General features: G+C 30.8%; 3 non-coding genes across 3 annotated transcripts; all 3 read left to right on the plus strand.

Annotated features, from left to right (window-relative positions):
- Positions 1 to 13,772: 13,772 nt before the first annotated feature.
- On the plus strand, positions 13,773 to 13,859 carry Trnastop-uca (transfer RNA opal suppressor (anticodon UCA)). Its single transcript has one exon. It is a non-coding gene; the product is annotated as a tRNA-Sec (tRNA).
- A 2,781-nt stretch (positions 13,860 to 16,640) lies between these two features.
- Trnastop-uca (transfer RNA opal suppressor (anticodon UCA)) lies at positions 16,641 to 16,727 on the plus strand. The gene has a single exon. It is a non-coding gene; the product is annotated as a tRNA-Sec (tRNA).
- A 2,704-nt stretch (positions 16,728 to 19,431) lies between these two features.
- On the plus strand, positions 19,432 to 19,518 carry Trnastop-uca (transfer RNA opal suppressor (anticodon UCA)). The gene has a single exon. It is a non-coding gene; the product is annotated as a tRNA-Sec (tRNA).
- The last annotated feature ends 1,084 nt before the right edge of the window (positions 19,519 to 20,602 follow it).

Genomic DNA, 20,602 nt, shown 5'->3' on the forward strand with positions numbered 1-20,602 from the left:
GCGATATTTACATAGATGTGGCTAATGCAAAGTCTTATAGAATGTATTATTTTTTTTAACATAAAGTATACTATTTGCATATCGGAAGTATTTCTAACAATATTTATGATTTCTTGAAATGTATCCTAATATGAAAGAAATAGTCAAAATTAAATTGGACATTTTTCAGGTTTTAAAATTATTTAGTGCAAAAAGAAGAAGGAAAAAAAATAATATCTGGAAGCAAAATAGAAAAAGGTTTTAAATATACTAAATATATATATTCTAAAATAAGGTTTAAAAATTGAAATAATTTTGAAACAATTGCCTTCTGAAACCTCTGTTGTGCATACAACATTATTCAAATTCTTTTTCCTTTTTTTTGTGTGTGTGTGCTTTTTCTTAGAAACATTCAAGGTAAACAATGTTCTTAAATGAATTGTTTATACTGTGTTAATTATTTTGCATTATTGCAACTAATAAACGAAACCATTATTGAACTAAATTTTTCTCCTCATTGGTTTATTCCATCGCAGCGAATTAAACTGCGATATATTGAGCTATTTTGTGTATTTATATTAACTTTTTAATCTAATAACATCAACAACTTTATCCCTCTCAAGATAAAAATAATATTTTTATCGGAGGAAAAAAAAACAGTTATTTTCAGAACTAAGAATAACTTTTTGACCTTTAAAGAAACATTTTTTGATCTCCCAGTTCAGCAATTTAATATCTCAAGCAGCTATTCGAAATGGCATCCAATTTGTGGTATTATCTGAAACGAAAATTAATTCCTGTTCCAAGCATAAATATACCTGTTGCTGCACAATTCATGGATGTTTTCGCTAAAATCTACGCGGAGCAACTGACTGTATTGACGCCAAAATCTTTCAAAAATTTCGCTCTGCAGAACTACTTTATCCCCCTTTCGGACCAGTTGTCGCAGAATCTAGTGCTCATTTCAATCATGTAAAAATGTGGTGCCAGCGCACAATTCTATACGAAAGCTGCCAAAAACGCCGATAGAAAATTATATGCCATATTATAAAAATTGCAGAGGATCTGCACCAGTTAAAAAATTTTAATTTTATGATTGTAATACTTACAGTTCTAGAAAGCGAACCAATCAAGCGATTAAAAATTACATGGTCACTCCTTTCAAAAAAGCAAAAGCAATCCTATAGCCATCTTTCTGATCTGCTGTCTTGGAAACAAAATTTTAAAAATCTTCGGAACCATACTGCGAAAGTCTCTTGTATACCTTATCTTGGCATTTATATAAATGACATTCTTGATATTGATTCAGAATTTCCATTTAATGAAAACAACAGATAAGATTGTTCAAAATTGAACAAGTAATTAAATCTGTCACTTGTTATAAGGATTCAGATTACAGCCATATTCATATATAGCCAAATTTACAACATCTCTTGGAACCCTACCATTTTTCAAAAAAAGACATTTCGGCTATGGAAAAATTTAATGTGCGCTGGTTCCAATCTCTTGAAGAATAAAAATATATAGAAACTATAAAGAAATGCCAGTTAATGGCGATCCCACCTGGTAGTCTGCATATTTTATGTTCCGATAACAGTCATAAATAATTTGATAAAAATTTCATATAGTAGTTCTGCCTCAATGAAGACAAATATGGGACATTCAGAAGAATAAGAAATTTTAGTTATTAGGTGCACAACTTTGCTTCCACTGTTTTTTCGATAGTTTTCAACAGCGAAAACTGATAGTCGAAACAGGAAGATAAAAATTTCCATTGTAAGCTTGGATATCAGAGAGCGTAATGACAGAAAAACAATTGTAAACTTATTCCCAAACGAAGATATCAGATTCCGAATAATATTCTCATCAGCAGCGGGAAGTTTTTATTATTCTCAACATTTGCGGTTTTCTGCAATTGATGAAAACAGCGACTACGTCGCATCGAATGCTCACTAGGATTTATGGCAAGTCTTCTTTTAGGGACAGAACCTATGAATGTGTTAAATGCTTCGAGAGTGACGATTTGGAGGTGGAAGAGTCGAAATGTGATGAAAGAGACACAATTTTCCGAAATTCAGAATTACTTTGTGAAAACTTGTGCCAAACGGAAGAACAATTTTAAGAATCATTGATAGTGAATCAACATGCCATTTCGAAATGTCTCAAAGCCAAAGAGATGAACCACCTGCAAGAAAACTTGGTTCCGCACGAGTTTAAAACAGGGGATGTTGAATGGCATTTCTTTGCCTGAGGAAAACTACTCCAAACAAAAACAGAAAAGAGTTAACACGTTGCATTGTGAACAGCAACAATAACAGGTTCCATTACGTTAAACTCAAATACAGAATGTAATGTGAAATAATCGGATATGCCTCCACATTCTTGATCAAACCGAATATTCGTAACACCAAAGTGACACTCCATTTGGTGGGATCACATCGGTTTGATATATTATGAGCGATTGAAAATGAATGAAGTTTTATAGAAGATTGGTATCACAAGAAACTTATTGACATATGATGTAAAATGGCGACAGTATCAAGAGAGACACTAAAAAGGAATCTTCCAACACACGTCATGCACCTCATGACCGGTCAATTGCTATATGGAAATGCTTAAACGAAAGGTCTTACCATTCCCCCCAGAATACATTGCAGATGTTGCTTCTTCCATCTACGAATTATTTCGAAAGATGGGACACGTCCTGACTGATCAACCTTTCTACTCTTAATGAAAGAATTCCAAAATTTGATCGATTCATGGATCACATAAAAAGTCACATCGCGTTTTCGAAATGGCACCCCACAATTGCCAAAAAGCTGAGGAAATGTATCAGTTGGCAATGGACATCACTTCGCATTGTGAATATGTCACCACTTTTTTAAGAATAGAGACTCAAATTACGGAAAGAAAAACAGCGGACACAAAGTTGTGGAGCTAATAATTAAATACATCGTTAAACCTGAAAATTTAAAAAAAATCTGGAATCGATAGGGTTCGGAAAAGGATAAAACTCAGGAAAAAATAAAGATTTTTTTGGCAGAAAGAAAAATTATTGCATTCAAAAAAAAAAGATACGCGAAATTATTTCAACAGTCTACAATAAAACTTTTACGCTTAAAATAAAACATGTGAAGCGATTAAAAAATGAAATAAAACAGAAAAATTGGAGAAAAAACAATTAAATCAATAAATAATATTGTCAGAAAAAGGAAAGAATCCGAAGAAATATTGATTAGAGAGGGGAAAATTTAGAATCTATGGCAAGACCGAAACATATAGCTTGGTAAAATGTTTCTGAGAATAGTACATAGCCGAAAATAAAATAACGGATTCTTTAAGTAGAAAGCTTTACTGTGATAATGAAAAGGTAAAATAAAGATGTCGAAATAGAGAGAAATTTTTCTTAATTTGCTGAATCAAAATAAATATATAATAGTGCTCCACAAAAGATCGCGAAGAAATCTGAATAATGGAAATATAATAAAGAATGAAATATAATAAAGATGTTAGCTTTCGAGCAATATTCTTATAAACAGCGGGAAGTGTTCATTATTCCCAACATTGGCGATTTTCTCCATTTCAAGAAAACAGCGACTGCGAAGCATCGAATGGTCGCAAATACTTCCGGCAACTCTGCGTTTAGTGAAAGAATATGTCGAGAGGGGATAAAACATTTCAAGAGTGGAGACTTTGAGATCGAGGTGAGGCATGGCGACGGAATAGAGAAAATTTTCAAACTCCGAGTTGCAGGCACTATTTCATAAAAACTCGTGCTAAATGCGAGACCAATTTACAAAACTACGTGGAATCCATTACTTGAGAAATCCATTCTGAAATGTTTCGAACCAATACGAATGATTCAGAAGAAAAGATAGTTAGTTCAGTGCGAATTAAAGTTCAGAGATTATGAGATTCCTTTGCCTCAGAACGGCATATTCAAAGAAAGAACAGGAAGAAGTTTTTATGTCGCAATGAAACCTGTGATGAAAAACGGGTTCATTGCGATAAACCCAAATATAGAGAGTTATGTAAAATGATCAGACCTGCCTCCATGTCGAAAGCCATACGAAATGGTCATAGTGCCAAAGTGATGCTCCATATGGAGGGAACACTTTGGTGCGATATATTATGAGCTGTAGAAAACAAAGTAAATATTACAGGTTTGAAAAAAACTAATGCGTTTTAGTGGACATTAAAGGATAAATGCCGACAGTACCAAGAGATACAAGAAGAAGTAAACTTGCGGTATGTCAGTGCTTGTCCAAATACCAAATGACAGGCCAAGACATAATTAAAAACGATAGAATGGGAAATCCTATACGTCCAGACCTTATTTAGAGACGTTGGTCCTTTCATTTACTATTTATTTCAAAAGATGGCATAAGTCCTGCCAGCTCAGCATCTTCGCGCTTTTGAGGAAATCCAAAAACGGATTGATTAATGAATCACCTCAAAAAAAGCATCGTTTTTCTTTATTTTCGAGATAGAGCCCAACAATTGCAGAAAAGATGGTGAAAAGTAATGGCTATCGGAGGACATTACTTTGCATCATGAATCGATAATCACTTTCTAAGAATAAAACCTTAAACTTTGGGAAAAACACCGGAAATAAAAAACATGCACCTAATAATTAAATGCATCTCAGAACACGAAAAATTAAATAATCTTCTAAACTATAGGCTCTGAAGGAAGATAGATGCGTGATAAATAAAATATCTTTTGCCAGAGAGGAAAATTAAATCTGCTGTTTTATTTATGAAATAGAAGATATGCAAAAAAAATTTCTACAGAACCTCTACAATAAAGCTCTTCGCAGAAACAAACAAAAAACATGTGAAACAATTTCTAGAAAAGAGAACTGTGAGAGAAGTCTCAAATACATATAAATAATATTTTCCGTGATAGGAATAACTCTGAAGAAACATGAATGAGATTTAGGGAAGTATAGAATTACTGACAGGATTGAAATATACATATTGCAGAAATTTTCCTGAAAGTAATGCATAGCCGAAAATAAAGTAACAATTTTTCTAAGTACAGAGATTAATTATAATAATAATAAAAAAAAATTTAATTGTTTAAAGAAGAAGAAAATTTTCACCAGTTACTGAATCAAAATAAATGAATAATAATGCTCTCGATAGGATTATAATGAATTCTGAATAATAGAAATATATTGAAAAATTCGGCTGGAGTATAAAATTAATATGTACCTACTTTACTTATGAAACTGAATAGAGCAGAACGAATCTTTTGTATAAAGTGTCTGCCTCTATCAAACATAACTGAAACAGTCAAAAGAACTTGAACATTGAGTAAATTAAAAAAAAAATGGTGTGAATAGTATTGCTTTAGATTAAAGGAGATTATTGAGAAGACATAAGTAGTAAATTTAAGTGTGGCGATATTTTTTATTTTAATGTGATTCTGAGAATTGATGACGGCTAAAAATTAATGTGGTAGATTTTGTAAATAAAATGTTCTTCCACAATGAAAAAAAAAATTTCAACATTTAATGGAAGTCAGTGACAAATGAGAACAAATATTCATTAATATCACTCTTCAAATGATAAGTTATAGAAATATTGTGTAGAATTTTTATTAACAATAACAAACTTATACTTGTACTATATTCTTGAAAGGAAAGATAGCCATAATCAGTTCTACTGTTCATCGAAATATCAAATAAAATGCAAAACATCTTCCAGATAAATCCAAAAAATCTTCCAGACATTGAATTGAATTTTTAAATTTAAATATTTTAATAGCAAGGGGATATGAAGAGAGGATATTGAAGAAAAAAGGACGATTTAAAAAAATAAAAAGCTATGGTTTGGTAAGATGAGATAACATATGTTTTTTTTCCTTATCATCCTTTTTGTTCTCTTTCCTTCAATACACCGGGGTTATCTCAGCTTATCAAACCATAGCTTTTTATTTTTTGAATTGAATTTTTAAATTTAAATATTCTAATAGCAAGGGGATATGAAGAGAGGATAATGAAGAAAAAAGGACGATTTAAAAAAAATAAAAAGCTGTGGTTTGATAAGCTGAGATAACCCCGGTGTATTGAAGGAAAGAGAACAAAAAGGATGATAAGGAGAAAAAAAACCTACGTTTTGCGTCATCAATATTTAGAATGGAATAGAAGACAATTTCAATTAGAGAAATACGGAACAGATGGCAAATGTCAAAATCATGACCCCGGAGCAGTGAAAGAAAGAGAACAAAAAGGATGATAAGAAAAAAAATATTTCTTTTGCGTCATCACTATTTAGAAGAGAATAGAAGAAGACAATTTCACTTAGAGAAATACGGAACAGATGACAGACATCAAGAATCATGACCCCGGTGCAGTGAAGGAAACAGAAAAAAAAAAGATGATAAGAAAAAAAAACATTTGTTTTGCGTCATCAATATTTGGAAGAGACTGGAAGACAATTTCAATTAGAAAAGTAAGGAAGAGACGTGAAAAGGCAAGAAAAATGACCCGTCGAAGTGAAGGAAAGACAAGAAAAAGGATGACAAGAAAAAAAACAGCAACATTTGTTTTGCGTCATCAGTATTTAGAAGGGAATAGAAGAAGACAATTTCACTTAGGAAAGCTTGGAACAGACATAAAAATAGCAAGGAACATGACTCCGGTGCAGTGAAGGAAAGAAAACAATAAGGATGAAAAGAAAAATAGAACGATTTCTTTTGCGTCAGCAGTATTTAGAATGGAACAGAAGAAGACCATTTAACATAGAAAAGTATGGAACATACGTCATTTTGCAGGAAACATGCTCAAAGCGCAGTGATGGAAAGAGAACAAACAGTATGATAAGAAAGAAAAAACAACATTTATTTTGCATCAACAATATTTGAAAGGGAAAAGAGGAAGATTACAATTTAACATAGAAAAGTATCGAATGGACGTCATTTAGCAGGAAGCATGATCTCAGAGCAAAAATGGAAAGAGAACAAAAATGATGATAAGAAAAAAACATTATTTTGCATCATCAACATTTGGAAGCGAATAGAAAGAACCATTTCACATTTTAAATTATGGAACAGACGCCGTGTAGCAGGAAACATGACCCAAGAGAAGCGATAGTAAAAGAACAAAAATGATGATCAGAAAGAAAAACATTTATTTTCAATCATTAATATTTGGAAGGGAACAGATGACTATTTCGCATTGGAAATTCGTCAAGTAGCAGAAATCATGACCTCAATGCAGAAATGGAAAGAGAATAGAAATGATGAGAAGAAAAGAAAAAAAACCCATTTATTTGGCATCAACAATATTTGAAAGGGAACAAAAAAAAACATTTCACATAGAAAAGGTTCGAACGGACGTCATGTAGCAATAAACATGACCTAAGTGCATTGATGAAAAGGGAACAAAACGGATGATAAGCAAAAAACATTTCATTTGCGCCATCAGTATTTACAAGTGAACAGAATAGTCAAATAACAGGAAATATGTCCCCGCCTCAGTGGCAGAAAGTGAACAAAAATGATGATAAAAAAGAGTAAAACACCCATTTATTTTGTATCAACAATATTTGGAATGGAACAGAAGAAGAGTGCAATTCCCATAGAAAATTATCGAACGGACGTCATGTAGCAGGAAACATGTCCCCGGCGCAGTGATGCAAAGAGAACAAAAAGGATGATAAGAGAGGAAAAAAACAAAAAAATTTATTTTGCATCAACAATATTTCGAAGGGGACAGAAGAGGAGTGCATTTCTCATAGAAAAGTATCAAACGGACATCATGTAGCTGGAAACATGACCCAAGTGCATTGATATAAAGGGAAAAAAAAGGATGATAAGCAAAAAACATTCGATTTGCGCCATCAGTATTTAAAAGTGAATAGAAGAAGACAATTTCTCATAGAAATGTACGGAATAGACTTCAAATAGCAGGAAACATGCCTCCACCTCAGTGGTAGAAAAAGAACAAAAAGGATGATAAGAAAGGGGAAAACCCATTTATTTTGTATCAACAATATTTGGAAGGGAGCAGAAGAACAGTGCAATTCCCATAGAAAATAATCGAACGGACGTCATGTAGCAGGAAACATGACTCAAGTGCAGTGATGGTAAGGGAAAAAAAAGGATGATAAGCAAAAAACATTTGACATTATTTGCGTCATCAGTATTTAGAAGGGAATAGAAGAAGGCAATTTCACTTAGAAAGGTACGGAACAAACGTCAAAAGCAGGAAACCTGTCTCGGGCGCATTGACGGATAGAGGGCAAAAGGGATGATAAGAAAGAAAAAAAACACATTTATTTTGCAACAATTATATTTGGAAGGGAACAGGAGAAGAGTACCATTTCTTATCAAAAAATATCGAACGGACGTTATGTAGCAGGAAACATTACCCAGGAGCAGTGATGAAAAAAAGAACAAAAAGACGATAAGAAAAAAAAACACTTTCATTTTGCATCACCAATATTTGGAAGAGAACAAACATCTATTTCGTATTGGCAACACGCCATGCAGTAGGAAACATGACCTCAGTGCAGTAATGGAAAGAGAACAAAAAGGACAATAAGAAAAATTCATTATTTTGCATCATCAACCTTTGGAAGGGAATAGGAGAATCATTTCTTATTGGAAATTACGGAACATGTAGTCATGTAGCATGTAGCAGGAAACATGAAACAAGTGCCGTGATGGAAAGAGAACAAAAGGGACAATAAGAAAAATTCATTATTTTGCATCATCAACCTTTGGAAGGGAATAGGAGAATCATTTCTTATTGGAAATTACGGAACATGTAGTCATGTAGCATGTAGCAGGAAACATGAAACAAGTGCCGTGATGGAAAGAGAACAAAAAGGACAATAAGAAAAATTCATTATTTTGCATCATCAACCTTTGGAAGGGAATAGGAGAATCATTTCTTATTGGAAATTACGGAACATGTAGTCATATAGCATGTAGCAGGAAACATGAAAACAAGTGCCGTGATGGAAAGAGAACAAAAAGGACAATAAGAAAAATTCATTATTTTGCGTCATCAACCTTTGGAAGGGAATAGGAGAATCATTTCTTATTGGAAATTACGGAACATGTAGTCATGTAGCATGTAGCAGGAAACATGAAACAAGTGCAGTAATGGAAAGAGAACAAAACGGACAATAAGAAAAATTCATTATTTTGCATCATCAACCTTTGTAAGGGAATAGGAGAATCATTTCTTATTGGAAATTACGGAACATGTAGTCATGTAGCATGTAGCAGGAAACATGAAACAAGTGCAGTAATAGAAAGAGAAAAAAAGGACAATAAGAAAAATTCATTATTTTGCATCATCAACCTTTGGAAGGGAATAGGAGAATCATTTCTTGTTGGAAATTACGGAACATGTAGTCATGTAGCATGTAGCAGGAAACATGAAACAAGTGCCGTGATGGAAAGAGAACAAAAAGGACAATAAGAAAAATTCATTATTTTGCATCATCAACCTTTGGAAGGGAATAGGAGAATCATTTCTTATTGGAAATTACGGAACATGTAGTCATGTAGCATGTAGCAGGAAACATGAAACAAGTGCAGTAATGGAAAGAGAACAAAAAGGACAATAAGAAAAATTCATTATTTTGCATCATCAACCTTTGGAAGGGAATAGGAGAATCATTTCTTATTGGAAATTACGGAACATGTAGTCATGTAGCATGTAGCAGGAAACATGAAACAAGTGCCGTGATGGAAAGAGAACAAAAAGGATGATTAGCAAAAAACATTTGATTTGCGCCATCAGTTTTTAAAAGTGAAGTGACAGAAAGAGGACAAAAAGGATGATAAGAAAGGAAAAAAACCCCATTTATTTTGCAACAATTATATTTGGGAGGGAACAGAAGAAGAGTACCATTTCCCGTAAAAAAAATATCGAACGGACGTTATATAGCAGGAAACATGATCCAGGAGTAGAGATGGAAAGAAAAGAAAAAGGCGATAAGAAAAATAACTCATTTATTTTGCATCATCAATATTTGAAAGGGAACAAAAGACTATTTCTCATTGGAAAGACATCATGTAGCAGAAAACATGACCTCAGTGTGCATTAATGGAAAGAGAACAAGAATGATGATAGGAAAAAATCATCATTTTGCATCATCAACATTTGGAAGGGTATAGGAAAAACCTTTTCACATTAGAAATTGCAGAAGAGACATCATGTAGCATGAAACATGACCCATGTGCCATGATGGAAGGAGAACAAAAAGGATGATAAGAAAAATACATTTGTTAATTATTTGGAGAGGAACAGAAGAAGAGATCCATTTAAGATAGAAAGCATCGAACGTACGTCATGTAGTAGGAAACATGACCCAAGTGCAGTGATGGAAAGAGAACAAAAAGGATGATATGAAAAAAAAAACCCATTTATTTTGCATCATCAAATTTTTAGGGAATGGAAGAAGACAAACATTTTACATAGAAATTTAAGAAAGACATATCACGTAACAGGACATTTGACCCCAGAGCAGTGTTGGAAAGAGAACAAAAAAAAAAAAAAAAAAAAAAAAAAGATGATTTGAAAAAAAAAAAAGAAAGAAAGAAATTTATTTCGTATTATAGATATTTGGTAGGGAATAGAAGAAGTATTGAGCAGGCGTCTTGAAACAGGTAACATGCTCCTAGTGCAATGAGGGAAAGATATTATAAGAACAAAAACTTTTACTTTGCATCATCAATATTTGAAATGGAATAAAAGAAGACCATTTCACATAGAAAGGTGCGGAAAAGACTCCAAGTAGTAGGAAACATGACACCGATGCAGTGATGGAAAAAGAACAAAGAGGATGGTAAGAAAAATGAAACATGTAATTTGCACCATTAATATTTCGAAGGGAAAAGAAGAAGACAATTTCACATAGGGAAGTACAGAAGAGACGTCTTGTAGAAGGAAGCATGTCCCAGGAACTGTGATGGAAAGAAAAAAACAATGGATAGTATGGGAGGTTTTTTTTTTTTTTTGCATTATCAATATTTGTTAAGGATAGATTAAGAAGACTATTTCACATAGGAAATTACTGGACAGATATCATATATGAAGAGAGCATGAGTTTGGTTCAAGGATGGACAGAAAACAACAGAGTGGTTGGTAAGGAACTAATGACATTTATTTTCAAACATTTATTCAGACTTATAAGAGGTGATTAAAATTCCGAACTTTTGCAGACCAAGCGTCTCAAACAACGTTGCATGAACAACTGAAGTTTGTGGATGGCGCCAGGAATTTCCTGAATGTTTGCACTGGCACTCAGTATCCTTGCTATGAAATCCACTACAGTGGAAATTGGAGTTCCGTATTCCATGTTTTCCGTATATACTTTACATAGAGGAATCGAATGTAGATAAATTTTGCGACCATGGTTGATAACAAATGATTTCAAAACGACCAGTCCATGGAATTCCAAATTTGCTGATGAAATAACCACGCATATCTTGAACAAATTCTGCTGAAACGTCATCATATTGAAACCATATTTATCGGAGAAGAACAGCAAGAACCTCGTTCATAATATCCGATAACATAGTCTGAAGAGACATGAGTTAGTTGCTTCGTTCAAACTGGGATGGCAGAAAATACGACCCTAGCAAACAGCTACCGACGATCTGAATCAATACATTGACAGAAAAACTTTGTTGCTTTTCTCCACTTTTCATATTGTGTGGGTTGCAATTAGCCTTCGCTAATGGTGTGTGTTGAAGATACCTTCATGAGAAGAACGATTTATCGTTGGAAATGATACATGCTATTAAATTAGGATCAATGGCTGTCCTGTTAAGGAACCACTGGCAAAAAGTAACAAATTTTAGCTGATCATCTGCTTCCAGTAACTGCTATCTTTTCAAATGAAAAAGTTATAAACTTTCCTTGTTTAATATCAACCACATTGTGGCGAAAGTCCAAACTGACTATCTGTACCTCATGTGCTATATATTAGTTATTTTTCGATACAACTTAGGTCTACTTCCTCTACTGAAACTGTCCGTGCCGATTGGCGCAATTTTCGATAAACATGAACACCAGAAAATGATCCTCAGTTGCACGATTGACAATGCACAAGTAAAAACATTTAATGCTGCGTCACGAGCCGTTTGGGGTAACACTCTGCATACATTTACGTTAATAGAAAACATTATTTTCCTACGGCACCTTAAGTTAGATGCATATACGCACCGTAAGTTAGATGCATATACGCACCGTAAGTTAGAAGCATATACTGCCAGATGACGACCGTCTGCACACGTCAAACAGCCTTTGGAGAGAATGGAATTTGTGATCACAAAGCACACCCAACTTCGTCATGTATTCTTTGATTTTCAGTGCGAAATATTCTTCTTTTCCTATTCCCCAACAAATACTGATGATGAATTCAGATATAACGTGTAGATACTAATGCTGAATTTAGTTGGAGTTCAAAGAGATGACTGTTTTATGAAAGAAAAACATATTGTTAATCAACATAAGTTATACAGAAGAGTTTCGGAATCGCTACTAAAAAGTATTTCTTATTCAAACTAAAATAAAAAAAAGGAACAGGAAAAACTTCAAAGTATTTAGAGAGCGCTAATGCAGCTACTTCTAAAACAAGATAAATAGAGACAAAAATAATAAAAACTAGTTAATAGGAAAATCAAATTAAACCAAATAAAAATTAAACAACAAAAAAAAAAGAAATCTTCCTGAAGACTTTTTCAAGGGTCACCCTCAGCCAGGGATTCAAAAATAGGGATTTGTTTTTTTTTCTATGAAGGAATGTAGACTAGGACGACACTTGAGCAGGCATCTCCTCTCCAAACTCCCGCACCACAGAAGCAGGAGACCCCCACGAATTTGACGTGGACCAAGCCCGCTTACACGTTGGTTCTTTGGTGGAATCGTATCTCGACTTCGGAACCGTTTCGTCAAGGTCGAGACCTTACCACCAGGCCACCATGATCCTTCCAGTACAAATATAATCTTGCATTAAAATCATAAGCATCTCACTTCTGGGCAAACTTTAATTCTATATACCTACATAATAAAAAAAGTGGTCTATTACTTCAAGTGGTCTAAAGCAAACACTAATATTTTATTTTGTTTCATTCTATAAATTTATATCAAAAATTTATGATTCCATCCTTTCATAGTTGCATTCTGTTCTGCCTGCTTAGCATATAAATTTTTCTAATTACTAATTATTAAAAACAACAGAAATTGGACAACTTTATACATACATTTTCAATATAGCTTCTGTTATTTAAATCATGCCGTTTAATCTTAAAAATTATAACATTAGAATTTGGTAACAAGCATACAACATGAAAGTATTTGAATTATTTTATTTTTAATGCTTATTTATTATGTCTTTCACCCTATACATATCAAACTATCGTTTCTTTAACTTATAAAAATGTTATCTAAATATCTTTGAGACATTTAATTATATTATAAAATTATGTGAAGATAAATATATATTATAAATTTATAATAATAAATATACTTATTCGCATAATACGCAAAAATCTCAAGTAATCTGTCGATTCCAAGCTGATTTAATAGGACAATACATTTCCTGAACGGGAGATGTAAATTGATTACATAATAGAGAAAGCAAAAAAGTTATGATGTTTAAAATCATATAAAATATGATTATAGTATTTATTTTTAGAAATATTGAGGTATTTATCATAGCTGGGAAGTCAGTTACACTTAAGAATTGTCATCAGAGTACCACTTTTTTTGTTTCCCAAGCTAACAAGTACTATATATAGCTCTCTTCTGTAACGTTAATATTGCCCAGATGAGCATCGGTGGTGCGATGTGCGGGCTTCAAACCCGTAGCTGATGAGAATCAGAGTGGTTCAATTCCACCTTCTGGGCAACAGCTAGCGTTTTTACATTTTTGTTAGTTAGATTTCGATTTTTAAAATCAAATAATAATAAAAAATACTCTTCTTCCTGAATTCATTCAATTTTATTTGATTTAACCGTTTGATCCAGTGTAATGATCAATTAATTAGCCAATGATTTACGCAGTTACATATTTTTTTTGTACGCCAACATGATAATCATTCAATGTTGTATTAACATGTTTTGTATGCATATCATTTGGATTCTTGTAATTTAATTTATTAAAATATCATACTTACGTCTACAGTTTAGACTCCCTCATTAAAATGAAACAATCTTCCCAGTATGAATCTTTATTTTTAAAACTTCTTTCCAAATTGACAATAGATCATCTAAAGTGACCAAATTAATTAGGAGAAAAATTACTTATTAATTAATAACGAGTAGTGCAAAATATTTTTCATCACAAGGGAAGAAAGGAAATATATCGAATTGTTTGAATATTATTTATGCATAAATGGTTGAATTGAAAGTCCTATGCATATTATCGTCATTAATTTAAATAATATATTCAGATTTAATAAACTCCATGTTTTGCAAATGAGGATCATTTTATGGAATACTTTAAAAATTTGATAAAAAATTCGTTTGCTGATAAACAATAAATATTTACCATTTTACCAAGTTTCTTTACAATAAGAAGGTCTCAGCTGAGGCAATGATTAATTTATTGATCTAGGCTGCTTTGTCTTTGAGGCGAAGGTACATTTTGGTTTTAATTCGAAAGTCAGTTTTACTAAACATATATATATGTTTATAAATTATAAATTTTAATTACTTACAATATAAGCAAGACATAATTTTCCCATTTCGACAGACTTTAAAATACGTTTAAACGACCAAAATAGGATGGAATTTTGATTACAGATCATTCAGATGACAATTATCAATATTTTTAGATATAAAAAAGACCGAAAAATTATTTCTTTGCACATTGTGTTCATGTTGCACCAAAAAGCATTATTAGCAAAATTTTTCAATCAGAAACTACAGAACCACGGCTCTTTGACTACAGTGTATTGTTAAAGATGATGTGAAATATATTGAACAGATTTAATGCTACTCTTTTACATTATTTATCATTTATAAAGCATATTAAATGTTATACCAGAATTACAGAGCACCTATCGGCGGATATTTCTATGAAAAGTTTTATGTTAATAAATGTCAAGCGCTTTATTTTACTTTTCTATAACTAAAATATTTTCTCATTTTGAAACCAAAGAATGCTTGTTAAAGAGGAAACTTATTTTTTACCAACTACTCAAATTTCGCTGATACAAATTTTCATTTTCGAAAATGCATAAACACGCCTAGGAGCATATTGTTGCCCGGACAAACATCTTATTTTAAATTATAAAGCAAGATTAAACAACTTGCTTCTGCTCAAAAAGGATTCTAAAAAGGAATACCAAAATTTACCACTAAAGGGTTGAAGATTTTTCAAATTCTATAAACCGAATTGGACATAGTTAAAAGTGGTACAAAATTTGCTTCCATATTTAATGTGTTTTGTTAAATAAAATTCAATCACTGTTACTGTTATTAATTCTTTCATTTTTCTATTTTATCACAGTGCTAAATAGAAACTAATTAAGAAATAACTCAAAATTTAAACCAATTAAGTATTTTACCTATTTTTTCCATTTTCCAACATTTTCTTAGTGATAAACAAGAGCAGATAATAAATTATTTCAACATAATGGAAATCAACAACAACTAGTGATTGATTCTGTAATAGCATTGTTTTAAAATTGTGTTATTTAATTAAAGAATATTCGAGAATTGCATAATTTTTGCAATGTAATTTCTGTAGTCGAAATTCAAATTCATAACCGTGAGCTCGTGTTGTAAATCGCGCTTATTTTTTATTTCAACAATATCTCGCAATTTTGTAATTCATATAAACTATTGCCTCAAACATTGAGCATTAAAATAATCTGATAAAAATAGAAGAAAAATATTAAAATACTCTATAAAATATTGAAAGGTTGTTGTAAACAAAAAAATGTATATTATAATAATATAATGATAAAACAGCGTTTTCAGTTGATCATAATTTTTCCTAAAATAGTTACTAATCAGATCTTTTCAACTTCGTGAAAAAAAAAGGGGTTTTAAAATGTTGAAACCGTAAAAGAATTTTTTTTTTTGCTGAAAAGAGTATGGAATTTGATTTTAAAACTTTGGGAATTTTTAATAACACTGTAGCTTTAATTTGTAAATAAATGTATTATGAAAACTCTCATATATAACTTTTGATTACTGTTTTTTATAAATATGTTAAACTTTTTTTAACAAACTTTTTACAGCAGTACAAATAATTTTTTCTACGTTGTTTAGTTGATCCCTACCACCTTTCTTCCAGTACTTTCCTAAATTTTGTTATAAGGAATTATAATATCTTGGAAGTCAGAAAGTGCGGAACATTAAAAATTATGTCAAAAAGAAAAACTAAAAAAGAAAAATTAGTTACTTTTCTGTCATACAAATAAATTCAACAGCCTTTGATTTTTTATGCCTTCAAAGAAAATTAATAAAATTGTTTGAAAATTTGAAAATTTTTAATTATATACTTCATGAAAATTTATTATTTAATAACTGGGAATATTTAAACAGCACAATGAAGAAATACCTTTATATATTTTGCTATGAAATAGAGAAAAAATTTCATTTATAAAAAAAATACCACTTTTTTATTTCCTTAGCAAATAAGTGCTATATATATAGCTAAGTTCTTTAAACAACCGTTACCAAGATGAGCATCGGTGGTCCGGTGCGCAGGCTTCAAACCCGTAGCCGATGAGAGTCAGAGTGGTTCAATTCCACCTTCTAGGCAACAGCTAGCATTTTTAATTTTTTGTTAGTTAGATTTGGATTTTTAAAATCAAATAATAATAAAAAATGCTCTTCTTCCTCAATTCATTCCTTTTTATTTGATTTAACTATTTGATACAGTGTAATGATCAATTAAATAATCAATGACTTACGCAGGTATATTTTTTTTGTAAACCAACATGATAATCATTCAATTTTGTATTAACATGTTTTGTATGATTATCATTTGGATTCTTGTAATTTAATTTATTAAAGTATCATACTTACGTCTACTGTTTATACTCCCTGCTTAAAATGAAACTATTTTTTAAAAAATACAAAAAAAAAAAGACTTTTTTTTAAAAAAAAATATTTGCAATATACTATAAGAGTTTATAAGAAAGATTCACGAGATAATAATTAAATTTTGAGTTGACTGATGAATTCCTTATCTAATTTTTTTCTAAGAGCTTTTTAAATAGGGGTGTTCCTTGTGTTTTACTGATTTTTAAAGTCATTGAAATGTTTGAAGAATACTTCAAAAATTTGATAACAAATTCGGTTGCTGATAAACAATTAATTTTTACCATTTTTCCAAACTTCTTTACAATAAGAAGGTCTCAGATGAGGCAATGATTAATTTATTGATCTAGGCTGCTTTGTCTTTGAGGCGAAGGTACATTTTGGTTTTAATTCGAAAGTCAGTTTTACTAAACATATATATATGTTTATAAATTATAAATTTTAATTACTTACAATATAAGCAAGACATAATTTTCCCATTTCGACAGACTTTAAAATACGTTTAAACGACCAAAATAGGATGGAATTTTGATTACAGATCATTCAGATGACAATTATCAATATTTTTAGATATAAAAAAGACCGAAAAATTATTTCTTTGCACATTGTGTTCATGTTGCACCAAAAAGCATTATTAGCAAAATTTTTCAATCAGAAACTACAGAACCACGGCTCTTTGACTACAGTGTATTGTTAAAGATGATGTGAAATATATTGAACAGATTTAATGCTACTCTTTTACATTATTTATCATTTATAAAGCATATTAAATGTTATACCAGAATTACAGAGCACCTATCGGCGGATATTTCTATGAAAAGTTTTATGTTAATAAATGTCAAGCGCTTTATTTTACTTTTCTATAACTAAAATATTTTCTCATTTTGAAACCAAAGAATGCTTGTTAAAGAGGAAACTTATTTTTTACCAACTACTCAAATTTCGCTGATACAAATTTTCATTTTCGAAAATGCATAAACACGCCTAGGAGCATATTGTTGCCCGGACAAACATCTTATTTTAAATTATAAAGCAAGATTAAACAACTTGCTTCTGCTCAAAAAGGATTCTAAAAAGGAATACCAAAATTTACCACTAAAGGGTTGAAGATTTTTCAAATTCTATAAACCGAATTGGACATAGTTAAAAGTGGTACAAAATTTGCTTCCATATTTAATGTGTTTTGTTAAATAAAATTCAATCACTGTTACTGTTATTAATTCTTTCATTTTTCTATTTTATCACAGTGCTAAATAGAAACTAATTAAGAAATAACTCAAAATTTAAACCAATTAAGTATTTTACCTATTTTTTCCATTTTCCAACATTTTCTTAGTGATAAACAAGAGCAGATAATAAATTATTTCAACATAATGGAAATCAACAACAACTAGTGATTGATTCTGTAATAGCATTGTTTTAAAATTGTGTTATTTAATTAAAGAATATTCGAGAATTGCATAATTTTTGCAATGTAATTTCTGTAGTCGAAATTCAAATTCATAACCGTGAGCTCGTGTTGTAAATCGCGCTTATTTTTTATTTCAACAATATCTCGCAATTTTGTAATTCATATAAACTATTGCCTCAAACATTGAGCATTAAAATAATCTGATAAAAATAGAAGAAAAATATTAAAATACTCTATAAAATATTGAAAGGTTGTTGTAAACAAAAAAATGTATATTACAATAATCTAATGATAAAACAGCGTTTTCAGTTGATCATAATTTTTCCTAAAATAGTTACTAATCAGATCTTTTCAACTTCGTGAAAAAAAAAAGGGGTTTTAAAATGTTGAAACCGTAAAAGAATTTTTTTTTTGCTGAAAAGAGTATGGAATTTGATTTTAAAACTTTGGGAATTTTTAATAACACTGTAGCTTTAATTTGTAAATAAATGTATTATGAAAATTCTCATATATAACTTTTGATAACTGTTTTTTATAAATATGTTAAACTTTTTTTAACAAACTTTTTACAGCAGTACAAATAATTTTTTCTACGTTGTTTAGTTGATCCCTACCACCTTTCTTCCAGTACTTTCCTAAATTTTGTTATAAGGAATTATAATATCTTGGAAGTCAGAAAGTGAGGAACATTAAAAATTATGTCAAAAAGAAAAACTAAAAAAGAAAAATTAGTTACTTTTCTGTCATACAAATAAATTCAACAGCCTTTGATTTTTTATGCCTTCAAAGAAAATTAATAAAATTGTTTGAAAATTTGAAAATTTTTAATTATATACTTCATGAAAATTTATTATTTAATAACTGGGAATATTTAAACAGCACAATGAAGAAATACCTTTATATATTTTGCTATGAAATAGAGAAAAAATTTCATTTATAAAAAAAATACCACTTTTTTATTTCCTTAGCAAATAAGTGCTATATATATAGCTAAGTTCTTTAAACAACCGTTACCAAGATGAGCATCGGTGGTCCGGTGCGCAGGCTTCAAACCCGTAGCCGATGAGAGTCAGAGTGGTTCAATTCCACCTTCTAGGCAACAGCTAGCATTTTTAATTTTTTGTTAGTTAGATTTGGATTTTTAAAATCAAATAATAATAAAAAATGCTCTTCTTCCTCAATTCATTCCTTTTTATTTGATTTAACTATTTGATACAGTGTAATGATCAATTAAATAATCAATGACTTACGCAGGTATATTTTTTTTTGTAAACCAACATGATAATCATTCAATTTTGTATTAACATGTTTTGTATGATTATCATTTGGATTCTTGTAATTTAATTTATTAAAGTATCATACTTACGTCTACTGTTTATACTCCCTGCTTAAAATGAAACTATTTTTTAAAAAATACAAAAAAAAAAAGACTTTTTTTAAAAAAAATATTTGCAATATACTATAAGAGTTTATAAGAAAGATTCACGAGATAATAATTAAATTTTGAGTTGACTGATGAATTCCTTATCTAATTTTTTTCTAAGAGCTTTTTAAATAGGGGTGTTCCTTGTGTTTTACTGATTTTTAAAGTCATTGAAATGTTTGAAGAATACTTTAAAAATTTGATAACAAATTCGGTTGCTGATAAACAATTAATTTTTACCATTTTTCCAAACTTCTTTACAATAAGAAGGTCTCAGATGAGGCAATGATTAATTTATTGATCTAGGCTGCTTTGCCATTGTGGCGAGGTACATTTTGGCATAGATTCGAAAGTCAGCTTTACTTAACAGATATAAATTTATGAATAATAAATTTTAATTACTTACAATATTAGCAAGAAATAACTTTCCCATTACAGAATCATTCAGAGGACAATTGGCATTTTTTTTAGATATAAAAAAGATAGAAAAGTTAGTTCTTTGCTAATTGTGTCCATGTTGCAACAAAAAGCATTATTAGAAAAATTGTTTCTGAAACAGCAGAACCACGACTTATTAACGAAACTGACTCGACCAATTACTCCGACACAACTCCTCTGCTCCATATTTTTATTTCCAAAATTACACAAACATGCCAAGGTGCATATTGTTACAGGCGGTAAACCACCGACTTAAAATTATGAAGCAAGGTTCAACAACTTGCTAATGCTCCGAAATTATACAAAAAGGGCTGTTCAAAGT

The sequence above is a fragment of the Argiope bruennichi genome, chromosome 6 (assembly GCF_947563725.1).
Source record: "Argiope bruennichi chromosome 6, qqArgBrue1.1, whole genome shotgun sequence".
NCBI lineage: Eukaryota > Metazoa > Arthropoda > Arachnida > Araneae > Araneidae > Argiope > Argiope bruennichi.